We start from the raw sequence: 10,256 nt of genomic DNA on the forward strand, positions 1-10,256 counted from the left end.
TAAGCATCTTGAATGCATCCCTGCCATGTATTTTGTTGTCATGTTTGGGTGCTGTAGCATGTTCATCTCATTGCATTTAGATGGCTACTTGCTGTAAATCGCAGACCGGTGCCATATTTGAATCGCTTGCCATTTCCAAACCGTAACTCCGATTCCGGCGTTCTTTATATCGTTTTCAAGCGATTTTATCTCATCTTTCCAGTGGCACACTTGGATTTCCATGTTGAGGCCAGGTTCTTGCATTTCCTGTCATGTCTTGCATATGCATCCCACATCGCATCCCGCATAGCATATCATCTTTGCATCATCTTGTTTGATCCTTGCACGTGGTTGATTGTGTCTTTGTTGCTTGTTTGTCTTGTTTGGGTAGATCCGGGAGACAAGTTCGTTAACGAGGAGCCCATTGAGTTTGCTTTCGAGGATCCAGTCAACTCTGACAACTATGTAGGCAAGATGATCATACCCTCGAAATCACTACTATCTTTGCTATGCTAGTTTGCTCGCTCTTTTGCTATGCCAATGCTACGATGCCTACCACTTGCTTTCAAGCCTCCCAAATTGCCATGTCAAACCTCTAACCCACCATGTCCTAGCAAACCATTGATTGGCTATGTTACCGCTTTGCTCAGCCCCTCTTATAGTGTTGCTAGTTGCAGGTGAAGATTGGAGGCCGTTCCTTGTTGGAACATTTATTTACCTGTTGGGATATCATTATATTGCTATGTTATCTTAATGCATCTATATACTTGGTAAAGGGTGGAAGGCTCGGCCTCTCGCCTAGTGTTTTGTTCCACTCTTGCCGCCCTAGTTTCCGTCATATCGGTGTTATGTTCCCGGATTTTGCGTTCCTTACGCGGTTGGGTTATAATGGGAACCCCTTGATAGTTCGCCTTGATCAAAGCTTTTCCAGCAATGCCCAACCTTGGTTTTACCATTTGCCACCTAGCCTCTTTTTCCCTTGGGTTTCTGGAGCCCGAGGGTCATCTTATTTTAGCCCCCCTGGCCCAATGCTCCTCTGAGTGTTGGTCCAACCGAGCGATGTCCGGGGCTACCAGGGGCAACTCTGGGCTGGCCTACCCGACGTCTAGCTCATCTGAGTGTGCCCTGAGAACGAGATATGTGCAGCTCCTATCAGGATTTGTCGGCACATTCAGGCGGTGTTGCTGGTCTAGTTTTAACCTGTTAAAGTGTCTTGAAGAACCGAGATACCGAGTCTGATCGGAACATCTTGGGAGGAGGTCTATTCCTTCATTGACCATGAGAGCTTGTCATGGGCTAAGTTGGGACTCCCCTGCAGGGATTTGAACTTTCGAAAGCCGTGCCTGCGGTTATGGCCAGATGGGAATTTGTTAATGTCCGGTTGTAGATAACTTGAACCTTAAGTTAATTAAAATGAATCAACTGAGTGTGTTACCGTGATGGCCTCTTCTCGGCGGAGTCCGGGAAGTGGACACGGTGTTGGAGTAATGCTTGCGCAGGTTGCTCTCTAGTTTCTCGCTCGCGCTTTGCCTCCTCTTCTCGCTCTCTTTTGCGAATAAGTTAGCCACCATACTTGCTAGCCGCTTGCTGCAGCTCCACATATATTTACCTTGCCTTACCTATAAGCTTAAATAGTCTTGATCGCGAGGGTGCGAGATTGCTGAGTCCCTATGGCTCACAGATTACTATTACACCAGATGCAGGGCCTGATGATTCTGCTCCAGGAGACGCGTATGAGCTCAAGCGGGAGTTCGACGAAGACTCTCAACGTTACTATGTTTCCTTTCCAGATGATCAGTAGTGGTGCCCAGTTGGGGTGATCGGGACCGTGTCGCTTGTTGGGTTATCTTTTATTTTGGCGCCGTAGTCGGGCCATGAGTGTTTGGATGATGTAATGTTATTTATGTACTTGATTGACGTGGCAAGTGTAAGCCAGCTATGTTATCTCCCCTTTATTATTTATATTACATGGGATGTTGTGAAGATTGCCTAACCTGCGACATATGCCTTCAATGCGATTGTGTCTCTAAGTCGTGCCTCGACACGTCGGAGCTATAGTCGCATCAAGGGTGTTACATAATGGCATATGACAGATTATTTTCTACAGAGATAAACCGCCTGTGCAGGTAAAGAAGGTACAGATCTGAAGCAAAAAAATGGCTAAGTGAAGAAAAATAGGTTTCACAGAATCACATTTGCATTTTGGATCTACTACAAGTCAGGAAAAGAAAAATAGGTTTCACAGAATCACGTTTGCATTTTGGTCCTGGAGCAGTTCATTAAGGTACAGATCAAAGTTTTTATGCGTATAAAAGCTTGATACCCAAGAAAGGGAGCACTAGAGCTATCACACGGAGCATATCAAGCCTAAGGTCTACTATCTAGGGACTGACGAAGAACAATAGAGGAATGCCATAAACCTGTAGGAACCCTAAAATGGATCTAGAGAGGAAGGAGGGGAGGACTTACTGCGGCCGCAGAAGCAGCGGAGGTGCGCTGCGATTCTCTGGTACGAACAGGTTGATGCAGCGGACGACGGTGAGGTAGAGGCGAGGCTTGACGATGGCGGCGGCGCTCGGGTGCAGAGACGTTGCAAGGAAGAAGAAGGGATGAAGAGGCAACGGAAAGAAAAGAAGGGGATCCTCCGCCTCTATTTATAAGGACAAAGAGATAAGCGACAGGCGCGGGAATCGAGGAGCCCAAAAAATGGATAAATAACGAGATTGTTGCCTCGATTGTTGGATGTTCATTAATAAAAGGAGTATCTTTAGCTTTAAATGAACAGGTGATGTCATGGCGGTTTACTACAAATCCGGAGGATGACGTTAGGGCGGTTTACAAGATCTATGCAAAGGTGCAAGGGGAGGAATTTTTCTAAGTGTTGAAGATTGACATGAACAAGTTCAAATCAATCTGGGGCCTAATGTTGGGGATATTATTAATGGACATAAACCGGCTAGGAGTGGCCAGGTTAACTATATGATGATTACTATTTGAAGCCCAGGAAGACAAAGGATGATGGCGCTTCATGAAGGCCCAAGGCCCAAAGGCGGGTTAAGGCCTGTAGACATAAACCGACATTATCATGTAATTTGTATTGTAAGATAGAAGTAATAGAGACTGAGTTGGACACATTGATGATCCGGCCATGGGACTCTGTAAACTGGCGGGCCTCGACCTATGTATCTAAAGGGGCGACCCAGCGGCGGTTTAGAAACAAGAGACAACAACTCGAGAACCAGGCAAAGCGGATACGCTCCCTGGTCATCAAAACCCTAGCAATTCCATCACAACTGGAGTAGGCTTTTACCTTCAACATAAGGGGCCGAACCAGTATAAAACTCTCACATACTTTATCCGCTTTAACCCCTTTAAGCTAACCCGTAGTGATGGCTCCACGACTAAGTCCTTTCACAAGGACATCTGTCGTGACAAAACCACGACAACGACCAACACTTGGTCCTCTCCAACCCAATGGCCTTACCGCCTTAGTGCAGATGAGGTTCACAAGCCTCCTGGTGATCCTCAAGACAAGTCTCACTATTCTGAACACAATTTCAAACACAAAAAAGAAAACATCAAGAACCCTTCTGAAATTCACCAGAAAAATTAGGCAGCAAGGAAATATCCCATTTTTGGTGAGCTGCTAGATTTCTTTGTAAAGAACACAATGCAAAAAGAATAAATTCATTTGGACTTAGGGTTGAAAAATTATAGCTGTTCGAAGCTCTCTGGACAAATATGAATTTGAATTTAAATAAACAGACTGGAGGGGGTGACGTCGAAGGCGTAAAGCCTCGGGGCGCCACCACTCGTACCGTTTCACACGCGTATTGAGTGGCTGACTAGCGGGCCCTGCTAGTCAGGTGAGAGGGAGAGGGGAAAAGAAACAGGGGACGGCGCGGCTTCGCCGGAGCAAACGCCGGTGATACGTCTCCAACGTATCTATAATTTTTGATTGCTCCATGCTATATTATCTACTGTTTTGGACTATATTGGGCTTTATTTTCCACTTTTATATTATTTTTGGGACTAACCTATTAATCGGAGGCCCAACCCAGAATTGTTGTTTTTTGCCTATTTAAGTGTTTCGGATAAACAGAATATCAAACGGAGTCCAAACGGAATAAAATCTTTGGGAACGTGACTTTCTCACCGAACATGATCCAGGAGACTTGGACCCTACTGCAAGGGATCAAAGAGGAGATCACGAGGGTGGGGGGCGCCCCCCCCCAGGGCGCGCCCCCTGCCTCGTGGGCCCCTCGGTGCTCCACCGACGTACTCCTTCCTCCTATATATACACACGTACACCCAAACAATCAGAACAGGAGCCAAAAACCTAATTCCACCGCCACAACTTTCTATATCCACGAGATCCCATCTTGGGGCCTGTTCCGGAGCTCCGCTGGAAGAGTGCCATCATCACGGAGGGTTTCTACATCATCATAGCCCCTCCGATGAAGTGTGAGTAGTTTACCTCAGACCTTCGGGTCCATAGTTAGTAGCTAGATGGCTTCTTCTCTCTCTTTGAATCTCAATACAAAGTTCTCCCTCTCTCTTGTGGAGATCTATTTGATGTAATCTTCTTTTTGCGGTGTGTTTATTGAGACCGATGAATTGTGGGATTATGATCAAGTCTATCTATGAATTATATTTGAATCTTTTCTGAATTCTTTTATGTATGATAGGTTATCTTTGCAAGTCTCTTCGAATTATCCGTTTGGTTTGGCCAACTAGATTGGTAGTTCTTGCCATGGGAGAAGTGCTTAGCTTTGGGTTCGATCTTGCGGTGTCCTTACCCAGTGACAGAAGGGGCAGCAATGCACGTATTGTATCGTTGCCATCAAGGATAACAAGATGGGGTTTATTTCATATTGCATGAATTTATCTCTCTACATCATGCCATCTTGCTTAAGGCGTTACTCTGTTTTTAACTTAATACTCTAGATGCATGCTGGATAGCGGTCGATGAGTGGAGTAATAGTAGTAGATGCAGAATTGTTTCGATCTACTTGTCACGGATGTGATGCCTATATACATGATCATGCCTAGATATTCTCATAACTATGCTCAATTCTGTCAATTTCTCAACAGTAATTTGTTCACCCACCGTAGAATACTTATGCTCTTGAGAGAAGCCACTAGTGAAACCTATGGCCCCCGGGTCTATTCTCATCATATCAATCTCCATTACTTTAATCTTGCTTTGCTTTTTTACTTTGCATCTTTATACCAAAAATACCTAAATTATTATATCTATCAGATCTCACTCTTGTAAGTGACCGTGAAGGGCTTGACAACCCCTAATCGCGTACGTTGCGAGTAGCTATCGCTTTGTGCAGGTACGAGGGACTTGAGCGTGGGCTCCTACTGGATTGATACATTGGTTCTCAAAAACTAAGGGAAATACTTACGCTACTCTGCTGCATCATCCCTTCCTCTTCGGGGAAAACCAACGCAAGCTCAAGACGTAGAAAGAAGGATTTCTGGCGCCGTTGCCGTGGAGTCTACGCAAAAAGTCAATATACCAAGTACCCATCACAATCCCTATCTCTCACATTACATTATTTGCCATTTGCCTCTCGTTTTCCTCTCCCCCCAATTCACCCTTGCCGTTTTATTCGCCCTCTCTCTCTATCCTCCCTCTCTGTTCGCCTCTTTTTTTGCTTGTCGTCATGGCTAGTCTCATATCTTCTCCGATGTCTCCCGAGAGTGAAGTTCTAAATTTTAAACAAAGGGAGGGAGAAAATCTAAAAGATGCTTGGTATAGAATTTGCAATGCTCAAAATAGATCTACCAGGAAACAATCTACCTTAGTTCTTCTTCACAATTTTTATGTAGGTGTTAATCCTTGGTATAGATATATCCTCGATACCATTACCGGTGGGAACTTCTTGGGTAGCCATACTTTTGATTCTTATAATTCTATGATAGATTTATTTGGCTCACCACCTCTTTTGGTTAATGGAACCATGTAACTTTGGAGCATGTTATGGAAAGACTTGAAATTATTGAAAACAAAGTTGCCACTCTTGAATCAATTGAAAATCTAGATAAAAAGATCCACAATCAAATTACTCAATATGGATCTAAGGTAGGAATGACTTTGAAAAATAATATGGAAAAGGAACCCATAGTTAATGAGAAGATGAACTTAGATTCTACTAGAATTGATAAACTTGAGGGTATCATTACAAATTTGGGAACCACTTTTTCTTTCGTAAAAAATACTCCTAGTCCCCCTACTAAAATTGCCAAGCTTATGTATGTTCCTAAAAATAAGGGTGAATCATCTAGTAAGGAAACTGCTGATCTTAAATCTATAAGTATTCATCCCAATCTTTTTGCTATCATTAAAGAACCATTCATTACAAATGAATTTTTCTTTCTTGTGCCTAAAAGTTTGATAATTAATAAAAATAAAGAAATTCCTAAAGATGGTAGATGCCTAATTGAAGAATTGCCTACCAAAGATGGCAATACTTAGATCTATCCTTGCTTGTTATGCCTAGCTAGGGGCGTTAAACGATAGCGCTTGTTGGGAGGCAACCCAATTTTATTTTTATTCCTTGCTTTTTGCTCCTGCTTAGTAATAAATAAATTATTTAGCCTCTGTTTTGGTTGTGTTTTTTGTGTTTAATTAGTGTTTGTGCCAAGTAGAACCGTTGGGAAGACTTGGGGAAAGTCTTGTTGAACTTGCTGTAAAAAACAGAAACTTTAGCGCTCACGAGAACTGCTGTCATTTTTATTTTAAGAGTGATAGTTAGTCAATTGTTTTTGCATATGATTAATAGATAAATTACTCACGTCCAGCAATTTATTTTAGAATTGTTGGGGTTCCATATCTTGCGCTAGCTACAGATTACTACAGACTGTTCTGTTTTTGACAGATTCTGTTTTTCGTGTGTTGTTTTCTTATTTTGATGAATCTATGGCTAGTAAAATAGTTTATAATCCATAGAGAAGTTGGAATACAGTAGGTTTAACACCAATATAAATAAAGAATGAGTTCATTACAGTACCTTGAAGTGGTCTTTTGTTTTCTTTCGCTAACGGAGCTCACGAGTTTTCTATTTTGAGTTTTGTGTTGTGAAGTTTTCAAGTTTTTGGTGAATTCTTTTGATGGATCATGGAACAAGGAGTGGCAAGAGCCTAAGCTTGGGGATGCCCATGGCACCCCCAAGATAATCCAAGGACACCAAAAAGTCAAAGCTTGGGGATGCCCTGGAAGGCATCCCCTCTTTTCGTCCACTTCCATTGGTAATTTACTTGGAGCTATATTTTTATTCACCAACATGATATGTGTTTTGCTTGGAGCGTCTTGTATTATTTGTGTCTTTGTTTGTTAGTATGCCACAATAATCCTTGCTGTACACACCTTTTGAGAGAGCGATACATGAATTAAAATTTGATAGAATACTCTATGTGCTTCACTTATATCTTTTGAGTGTAGTAGTTTTGCTCTATGTGCTTCACTTAGATCTTTTAGAGCACGGTGGTGGATTCGTTTTAAAGAAACTATTGATCTCTCATGCTTCACTTAAATTAATTTGAGAGTCTCTTAATAGCATCATAATTTTCCTAATAATAATATGCTTGGTATTCAAGATTTGTGAAACTTTCTTTTGAGTGTGTTGAATACTAAGAAAAGATTGAAGCATGATAATTGTTTTGAGATATGGAGGTGATAATATTAAAGTCATGCTAGTTGAGTAGTTGTGAATTTAAAGAATACTTGTGTTGAAGTTTGTGATTCACGTAGCATGCACGTATGGTGAACCGTTATGTGATGAAGTCAGAGCATGATTTATTTATTGATTGTCTTCCTTATGAGTGGCGGTCGGGGATGAGCGATGGTCTTTTCCTACAAATCTATCCCCCTAGGAGCATGCGTGTAATACTTTGCTTTGATAACTTCTAGATTTTTGCAATAACTATATGAGTTCTTTATGACTAATGTTGAGTCCATGGATCATACGCACTCCCACCCTTCCACCCTTGCTAGCCTCTCTAATACCGCGCAATTTTCGCTGGTATCATACACCTACCACATACTTTCCTCAAAACAGCCACCATACCTACCTATTATGGCATTTCCATAGCCATTCCGAGATATATTGCCATGCAACTTTCCACCATCTAGTTCATCATGACACATCCATCATTGTCATATTGCTTAGCATGATATGTAGTTGACATAGTATTTGTGGCAAAGCCACCTTTCATAATTCTTTCATACTTGTCACTCTTGATTCATTGCATATCCTGGTACACCGCCAGAGGCATTCATATAGAGTCATACTTTGTTTTAGTATCGAGTTGTAATCATTGAGTTGTAAATAAATAGAAGTGTGATGATCATCATTCAATAGAGCATTGTCCCAAAAAAAGGAAAGGCCAAAGAAAAAAAAGAAGGCCCCAAAAAATAAAGGGCAATACTACTATCCTTTTTCCACACTTGTGCTTCAAAGTAGCACCATGATATAGTGAGTCTCATATATTGTGCTTCAAAGTAGCACCATGTTCTTCATATAGAGAGTCTCATATGTTGTCACTTTCATATACTAGTGGGAATTTTACGTTATAGAACTTGGCTTGTATATTCCAATGATGGGCTTCCTCAAATTGCCCTAGGTCTTCGTGAGCAAGCAAGTTGGATGCACACCCACTAGTTTCTTTTGTTGAGCTTTCATACATTTATAGCTCTAGTGCATCCGTTGCATGGCAATCCCTACTCACTCACATTGATATCTATTGATGGGCATCTCCATAGCCCGTTGATACGCCTAGTTGATGTGAGACTATCTTATCCTTTTTGTCTTCTCCACAACCACCATTCTATTCCACCTATAGTGCTATACCCATGGCTCACGCTCATGTATTGCGTGAAGATTGAAAAAGTTTTGAAAAAGTTAGAGTATGAAACAATTGCTTGGCTTGTCATCGGGGTTGTGCATGATTTAAATACTTTGTGTGGGGAAGATGGAGCATAGCCAGACTATATGATTTTGTAGGGATAACTTTCTTTGGCCATGTTATTTTGAGAAGACATAATTGCTTTATTAGTATGCTTGAAGTATTATTATTTTCTATGTCAATATAAACTTTTGTATTGAGTCTTTCTAATCTGAACATTCATACCACAATTAAGAAGATTTGCATTGAAATTATGCCAAGTAGCACTCCACATCAAAAATTCTCTTTTTATCATTTACCTACTCGAGGACGAGCAGGAATTAAGCTTGGGGATGCCTGATACATCTCCAATGTATCTATAATTTTTGATTGCTCCATGCTATATTATCTACTGTTTTGGACTATATTGGGCTTTATTTTCCACTTTTATATTATTTTTGGGACTAACCTATTAACCGGAGGCCCAGCCCAGAATTGTTGTATTTTGCCTATTTTAGTGTTTCGGATAAACAGAATATCAAACGGAGTCCAAACGGAATAAAATCTTTGGGAATGTGATTTTCTCACCGAACGTGATCCAGGAGACTTGGACCCTACTGCAAGGGATCAAAGAGGAGGTCACGAGGGTGGGGGCGCCCCCCCCCCTAGGGCGCGCCCCCTGCCTCATGGGCCCCTCGGTGCTCCACCGACGTACTCCTTCCTCCTATATATACACACGTACCCCCAAACGATCAGAACAGGAGCCAAAAACCTAATTCCACCGCCACAACTTTCTGTATCCACGAGATCCCATCTTGGGGCCTGTTCCGGAGCTCCGCTGGAAGAGGGTCGTCATCACGGAGGGCTTCTACATCATCATAGCCCCTCCGATGAAGTGTGAGTAGTTTACCTCAGACCTTCGGGTCCATAGTTAGTAGCTAGATGGCTTCTTCTCTCTCTTTGAATCTCAATACAAAGTTCTCCCCCTCTCTTGTGGAGATCTATTCGATGTAATCTACTTTTTGCGGTGTGTTTGTTGAGACCGATGTATTGTGGGTTTATGATCAAGTCTATCTATGAATTATATTTGAATCTTCTCTGAATTCTTTTATGTATGATTGGTTATCTTTGCAAGTCTCTTTGAATTATCCGTTTGGTTTGGCCAACTAGATTGGTAGTTCTTGCCATGGGAAAAGTGCTTAGCTTTGGGTTCGATCTTGCGGTGTCCTTACCCAGTGATAGAAGGGGCAGCAAGGCACGTATTGTATCCGTTTCCATCGAGGATAACAAGATGGGGTTTATTTCATATTGCATGAATTTATCTCTCTACATCATGTCATCTTGCTTAAGGCGTTACTCTGTTTTTAACTTAATACTCTAGA

The sequence above is a fragment of the Triticum aestivum genome, chromosome 1A (assembly GCF_018294505.1).
Source record: "Triticum aestivum cultivar Chinese Spring chromosome 1A, IWGSC CS RefSeq v2.1, whole genome shotgun sequence".
Lineage (NCBI taxonomy): Eukaryota > Viridiplantae > Streptophyta > Magnoliopsida > Poales > Poaceae > Triticum > Triticum aestivum.